Raw genomic sequence first — 8,195 nt, 5'->3', positions numbered from 1 at the left:
AACATCTGTAAAGTCTGCTCTCTCTCTCTCTCTCTCTCTCTCTCTCTCTCTCTCTCTCTCTCTCTCTCTCTTTCTTTCTTTCATTCTCTCTCTCTTTCTTTCATTCTCTCTCTTTCTTTCTTTCTTTCTTTCTTACTTTCTCTCTCTCTCTATCTCTCTCTTTCTTTCTTTCTTTCTTTCTTTCTTTCTTTCTTTCTTTCTTTCTTTCTTTCTTTCTTTCTTTCTTTCTTTCATTCTCTCTCTTTCTTTCTTTCTTTCTTTCTTTCTTTCTCTCTCTCTCTCTCTCTCTCTCTCTCTCTCTCTCTCTCTCGGCTCTGCATGAAACGAGGGAGCTTTATTTTTTCCCCTTGTATGGAGATGCTACGGCAACAGGATGATTCTAAGGTGCAGGATGCAGATCATAGGCAAAAATAAAAACACAAAAATACAACACTGGCGCTGGCTGTATGCACAGCAGGCCATCTGAGATGTGAAGAGTTTGCAGACAATATAGAGCTAAACAATGAGAGTGTATCACCTCCTGATAACAGTGTTTACAGTGTCTCAGTGAACACTGGCCCTACTTTGTGTTCTGCACTGGCAAAGTTTGCTTTTAAAAGCAAAGTGGTAAACAGAGTGTACCTGCTGCACATTTGCATTCATATGCGCAGGGCCGGATTAATGCACTGGCTAGATATGGGTGCAGCCTAGGGCCCCCCACCTTCCTGGGGCCCCCTGATTGGCCACAAGTGACAAATTGCAGTAATATGGAGAAAAAAAAAATCACGTGTCTTGATTAGCGCAGTTGGTAGACATGTCATCCTTAATTCCAAGCTTGTAATTATGACACTGTCGAGGCTTGTTTTTAGCGTAGGGGCCCCATGACATCTTATGCCGTGTACAGACCAAGAGCGAACGGAGCAAACGAAGCGACGGAAGTCATTATTTCTCTATGGAGGGCACGCGACCTGCGCTACCAAAGCGAATTCGCCAGGAGCGAAGCTTCTTGCGCTACCAGAGCGAATTTTGAAGATTAAACTAAATCTAATCGCAGGCGAATTCGCTCTGACGCTGTTCGGCGGCAACCAATCGGAACGTTCATATCTCCGAATGACCCAGGCTGTCAAGCCAGAGCCGTTATGTGATTAGCTGCATCAAACATGTCAATGCTGCGTCTCGAGCGAATACAGCGTATTCAAGGCGAAACTTTTTCTGCTACCCACGCTACCAGGCAGCGTAGTTCGCTCTTGGTCTGGACACGGCATAAATCTGGCCTTGAACAGAGTGTAGGCCTACCTGCTGCACAGGAGCATTTGCATTCATACGCGCCAGGCTTTTAAAGCACACCAGTCTCTCCAGATATTTTATGGGACTTTGTTGATCTTTTTTTTTTTTTACCAAGCCCTGCCTTGGTTATTCAGTGTTGGTGTGGAAGTCTCTGCATACACAAAAGCCACCGGATATAATTTACTGCGCCATAAAATCAGCCTGACTGATTTTCTCCAGTATATATTGCCAGACCTTTGAATGAATGGCTCGGTCATTTCATTCAGTAGTATGGTTTTATGTTAATGCACAACAATCAAATTAAGCTCCATTTATTTATTTACTTGATTGTTTGTTCACTTTGTGATTTGTTGGGGGCTGTAAGTAATGGCTCGTGATATATTATGGCAACCCAGGGGACTTCTGTGGGCCCATATCTCAGCCAGAGGAGGGAAAATATTCCATTCTGAAGTCATTTTGATGGTACCATGCAGGGGTGCTGACAGGGGCGGACAAAGGGGACAGTTGTCCAGGGCCCAGGGAGCGATTACATTGTATCTATTGGGCTAGGGGGCCTTTTCAGATGACCTGGGCACGGCCAAAGCTGTCAGCGGTCCTGGTACCATGCACCGAGCCTGATTATCATTGACTTTCAAATTTCTTTTTCGAGACTTGGTCTGACAAAGAGCATAACAATTAACATTTCCCAAGCGGCATGGTTGACCCGCCTGCCTTGGTTTGCTAAGGGTTGTTTGGTCCCGACAAAGTGGGAGGAGTTCCCGTTTTTTTCAGGAGCTCAGAAAGTACTTGCATTGCTCTTGACCAAGGCTGCGTTTCCCAAAAAACGTTAAGTAGTACTTAAGCCTAAGTAGCACTTAGGTAGGAGGGGGCGCCTTGGCAATATATTAGAAATAGGTCTTACATCATCACTAAAAGTCTATACATACACTGTTTTACCTTGCGAATGCCCTTAGGGCAACCATTTTATTTGCATGTGTGAGAAAAAAATATTGTACATAGGCCTATACAATCATTTTATGCTTAAGCTTTTAGTGATGTGGTGTATTGCCTAGGCGGCCCCTCATAGTAACCTAGTACTACTTAGGCTTAAGTACTACTTAAGGGTTTTTGGGAAACACAGCCCTGACTAGTAGCAATGCTGAAGGTGTCGAGTCACTAGGAGGGCACGGCCTGGCTACCATGCACCCACTTTGAGTGGTGTTTCTGCTTCCTATAGTCTCAAATAAAATGATAGCCTACCGATCTCTTATAAGCAATGGACTGCCTTTCCCTTCCCTTTACCCTGCACATGTATTTTCAGAATGAATGCTTACCCAGCAAACGCAAAAGTTGTAATTTTGCACCCAGGTATTTCAGTCTTTACTGTGGTTCTGTTCCTTAAGATGTCCAAGAATTCATGAGTCATGAGGACGGTGAATGGACGGAAACCAAGATGAGCACGGTGTTCTTCCCACACACAGCAGTCAGTCCTCATTCACCTATATGGAAAGGGCACATTTAGCTTCAACTGACTTTTAAGGATACATTCACTTCATGTTCCCTGGCTTACAGGATTAGTTTCATATTGTCCTATTTTTTTAAATAATTATTTTTGCTGTGTTCGTGCTGTTTCTGTTATGTTTTATGTTATGTTGTGAAAGTGACAGTTCCACTGGGACAGCCCCATTGTCATTGTGACACATGTGGCCCAACGCAGCACACAGCAAAATTGCATTTATGCCTTACTCCATGCACTGAGGCAGCCTAACAGGTGTTCCGAAGGGAACAGTGGTACCCGTCATGGTGGAGGAAGGGGAGAGCGCTGATGAATCACTCCCCCTATCCGACTGGCGGTGTCAGATATTGAACCAGAAACCCTGGAACTATAATAGCCCTTTACATATTAACTAATTTATGTTATTATGCATGATTACCTTTTCATATTCCATTCAATAAAAACGAATGCAGAGGTTAAAAGTTAGCAGTCTGTCTTCTGTGCCGTCCTTTTCATCTTCTCCTGCTCAGCAGAGTTGTATAAAGAAGAATAGGCCTACTCTGACAGTATGCAATTACAACATGAGTAGGCTATAATATTACAACGTTGAATAACTATGTAGCCTAATACCATACCTAGTGTTGTAATAACATCTGTAAGAGTACTTCTTTTTAAAAATATTTTTTGGGCTTTTTGCCTTATATGTGCCTTATTCCAAGACACGACAGTGAAGACTATGACGGGAAGCAAGTGGGGAGAGAGAGACGGGGAAGGGTTGGCAAGGACACGGGCCAGAATCGAACCTGGGTCAGCCACATAGCAGACGAGTGTTCTATACCATTAGAGTCACAGTAGGCCTATAATAGGCCTGTAAGAGTAGTACTTGTAGTTTACACAACTCTGCTCAGTGCATTACTGAAACACACTCACCTGCAGCCTCAGGGCTCCCCTCAGTTTCCCTCTGACCAAGAACAGCTGCGGGCTATATGTCCTTCACCGTCTCGTCTGCCCGATGAAGACCACACAACACAAGACAATACATAGGCCTACTCACTCACTTCACTGGAACAGCTTTCCCCTTAGCTCCCTCCAAGTCTTTCTTGGCACTAACTGTTATGTTTACGGTAATCTGTGATATAAAACCTGGAGTATAAAGCCAGGCAATCTCTTAGTCAAAGTGACTCTTAATTCTCGATGCCTTCTCATAAAAACGGCAGCTGTCGCGCTTTGGGGAGAGAAAATCATAGTAGGCCTATTAATGGGATATGTCAAAAAAATATGCGTAATACTTGGGGGGAATCGATTCCCAAGGCTAATTTGGTAGCATTATAAAAAGTTCAGATAGGATCAATATTTATTAATAATTATTTTGAGTTTTAAGATATTACAATACATCATCGGGCTCCACGTTGTAATTCATAAAAGCAGTTTTAAACGTCTCCCTTAGGACAAATGTGTCTGAATTTGTAAAAGTTTATAGTATTAGTTCTTGGCGAATATGCTCTGCAGAAACAGTTGGAGGCACCCAAAACCTCTGAGTCATTTCCCATAGCCTTACAACACAATCTGCCACACTATAATAACTGGTCATGTCCATACATACCTACACACTGCCCCCTGGTGCCTCCTTGTGTTACAGCCTGACTAACTTGGCTTCTTTACTCATTGTGATACGTGGAGAACAAGTCATTAAAATACTTTACAGCATCATGACATAAATATTGAAGGATGTGTGGATGAATATTTAATGTATTGGTATAAATGATTCACCATTATGAACATATATATGTATATATATCGCTCCTCCACATTTTGTTGACTAATCTGTAGGCTAATAAAATGTGTCTCTCTGCCAAAGACAAATTATGAGCTGTGAATTTCATATGATCTTGAAGTTTTAGCTGTTGAACTGTGTGTTTCATACCCATATTGTTTTTCCCCTTCTACTGTTGTACAACTGTAGCCACTGACTTGTACAAGTCAGTGACTGTAGCCTACAGCCCATAAACTTACAACCCTACTTGGGATACCACAATGTTAATGTCAATGTGATGCTGAATCAGGAAAATGATAATACATTTCCAAGGGACTCTGATGGTATTCATATAATAGGCCTATAACTAACTGCCAGTAGGCTATATCTTTTTTTCCCCCACGTAGGCGATTTATAAATTCACACTGAAAAGTAAGTGGGCTAAATCAGACTTGTCCATAGCAACCAGGGCTTGAGACTGGCACCTGCCAACTGGCCCAAATGGCTAAAACTTAACCGTGGCTGGTAATGAGTTCAGTCTCGCTTGCCGCTTTGGCAGTTACTTAACTTATTCTTGGGTATGACATATCTCTGTAGCCAATCCTGTTTTTTGCCCCTTGTGTTATGTTCAAGTTCAAGAAAGATAATTCAGACTCTATTTGTCTAATAGGCCTATAGGTTAATTAATTTCACACACTGTTCTGGCCCTAATCATTTTGCTATAATACTTAATTTTCTGAGCTTAGATGTATCATGGTAAAGAAAATACTTCTGAAAATACTGACAACAAAACTGTGGCTAGTTGAAAGGCTGAATGTCTCCAGAATACTACTAGTCAACCTGGCCAGTGAGCAGACGGTGAGCAAAAAGTTAATATCAAGCCCAACGTTTTGTAGGCCTTCACAGAGGCAGTCCCACATTAGGCAAACCTAGGCAATTGCCTAGTCTAGTCGGGATTTCATGAACCCGGAAATGTTGACACTAAAGTTTTATTGCAGAAATATCGTGGGCCGAATGGGTGGAACTTAGCTTGAATTTAGCTTGCACTTTGAGCAATTTACATAATTAGCATATTGTTAGACTACTACAGGTGAATAGGCTACAAAAATGAAATCATAGATATCACCATGAAACTTTCTCAGTTGATTACTGATGACGAGAGAAGAAAAAAAATCCTTGTTTTTTGTACTTTGATGTTTAGATATGCATATGAAGGCATACATCCAGGGCCGGATTAACGCACAGGCAAAATAGGGCTGCAGCCTAGGGGCCCCGACCTGCCAAGGGGGCCACTGATTAGCCAGAAGTGAAAAAAAGGCAGAATTTTGACCCAATGCAACATTGAAAAATGTACCTGTTGTGTTCAGTACAGTTGGTAGACAAGTTTCCCTCAATTCCTAGCTCGTAATTATGACATTGTCTATGTAATTGTCCTGCGAAATTTGCCTTTCAGGGGGCCCCACAACAACCTGTAGCCTAGCGGCCCCGAGCCATGTTAATCTGGCCTTGCATACTGTACATCATCAATTACGCGCTATTTTGCATACACACAAAATCACCTTTATATAGTTAAAAAGACGGGCTCAAAATATTTTGTCTGGGGGTAAAATATATGTAGGCCTACTTGGCGGTTGAGTTGGGGGAAAACTTCTGAGGAACCTGGTCAAGAGTGAGTTTTGACCTGGATAGATTATGGAAATTGCCCTGTGTGATTTATAGGCCTATAGGCTATTACGTACATACAGTACCTATGTATAGGCCTACCTCATGCACGCACACATGCAGTGTAGCATGACTATTTAGGATATTCCTGTGTACACAAACACAAAATAACTATACAAGAGTTATTTACTGGTCTGAGGAAGGGATTTATTGTCTAAAACAGCACATCTAAAGCAGAACGTTTTGGAGCACAATCAGATTGTAGCGGATTTTCATTATCCAACATGCAGAATAACTACAGTAGCCTACATGCACGCACACACGCACGCACACACACACACACACACACACACACACACACACACACACACACACACACACACACACACACACACACACACACACACACACACACACACACACACACACACACACACACACACACACACACACACACACACACACACACACACACACACACACACACACACACACACACAGTGGGCATATGGGTGACTCTAAACAACTCTCCATCATACAAAAGGTGAAAACCAATAATGGTCTTTGAGGTGTAGGCCTAGTTTTTGTAGAACAACTGAGTTGCTCTTTCCGTAGTTTAACCCCTTAAGACACGGCATTATAAATTAGCTGTTACCAGAATGGCAATGACCAAGTCGTAATGTATTACCAAAGGCCCTGTGAACTGTCATAGTAGTGTATTACTATAGTTACAGTCAATCCGGAAAGTACTCGCAGCGCTTCACTTTTTTCACATTTTATTATCTTACATTCCAAATGCTACAAATGAATCTCTGTTGTCAAAATCCTACACAAATCATTCCATTATGATCATGTGAAAAACAAGTTGTCTTGACAGTTTTGAAAATGTATACAAATAAAAAACAAAGAAATCATTTTTACAAAAGTATTCACAGCCTTTGCTTAATACTTTGTAGAACCACCTTTGGCAGTAACTACATTCATTTTTTCATTTCAAAATGAAAAGGGATTAAAAGGGAGGTCATCGGTGTGTGTTTCAACCTTTCAGTACATTGAAATTGTATATTTTGAGTCTGCACCTGGCTAAAATAGATGGCTGTGAGTTTTGAATTAAATCCTATGGAGAGTATCATGATCTGCTTCTGTAGTCGCAGTGCATGTCGACGTGCATGCTTCTTTAGATGTAATTCAGATTTCCAATGTTGACGGCATTCATACATCCCCAAACGATGCCAGTCCCACTACCATGCTTGACAAGCCAGATGATGCACTTTTTGTGTAAAACTCACTTGTTTACCACCACACATACTTGACGCATCTAAAGCAAATTTGTTTATCTTGGTCTCAAGAGAGACGAACAGACCAAGGATATGGATCACTGGAACCATGCCGTGTGGTCTGATGAAACCAAGATAAGCAAATTTGCTTTAGATGGTGTTAAGCATGTGTGGTGGTAAACAAGTGAATTTTACCAAAAAAGTGCATCATGATTTCTTTGTTTTTTATTTTTATAAATTTTCAAAACTGTCAAGACAACTTGTTTTTCACATGGTCATTATGGAATAATTTGTGTAGGATTTTGACAACAGAGATTCATTTGTAGCATTTGGAATAAGGCTGTAAGATAATAAAATGTGAAAAAAGTGAAGCGGATTGACTGTAACTTTCAATGTCTATTAAAATGTGCCACAGGAGGTACGGCGTGCATTAAGGGGCTACCATAGTGCTAACACGAAACTGGTTCTTCAACAAACCATCAACAGACAAACCAATAATGTATTTCAAAAGAAGTGCCCAATCCATTCACCCGTTAAGACACAGCGTTATAAATTTGCATGTTACCAGCATGACAATGACCAAGGGTGAATTCCATTTCACCCCTTAGACTACGCCTTACCCCTTCCCCTCCGTTTTGCGCGTTCACGTGTATCAACAAACACATTTAGAACCACCACATATAGCCTTCGTCATCTTCATCCTTTTTTTGTCATTTTCTTCAGTCTCATTATCTTTTTGCTCTTCATCCTCATGAACTGCGAA

General features: G+C 41.5%; 1 long non-coding RNA gene across 1 annotated transcript; it reads right to left on the bottom strand.

Annotated features, from left to right (window-relative positions):
• Positions 1 to 2,627: 2,627 nt before the first annotated feature.
• Positions 2,628 to 3,523, bottom strand: LOC134460677 (uncharacterized). The gene is made up of 3 exons (XR_010037142.1): positions 3,376 to 3,523; positions 3,180 to 3,262; positions 2,628 to 2,744 (listed from the first exon to the last, which is right to left on the bottom strand). It is a non-coding gene; the product is annotated as an uncharacterized LOC134460677 (long non-coding RNA).
• Positions 3,524 to 8,195: the final 4,672 nt, after the last annotated feature.

Source organism: Engraulis encrasicolus, chromosome 13, assembly GCF_034702125.1.
Source record: "Engraulis encrasicolus isolate BLACKSEA-1 chromosome 13, IST_EnEncr_1.0, whole genome shotgun sequence".
Lineage (NCBI taxonomy): Eukaryota > Metazoa > Chordata > Actinopteri > Clupeiformes > Engraulidae > Engraulis > Engraulis encrasicolus.
The sequence above is the reverse complement of the archived record's forward strand: the minus strand, read 5'-3'. Positions and strand labels throughout refer to the sequence as shown.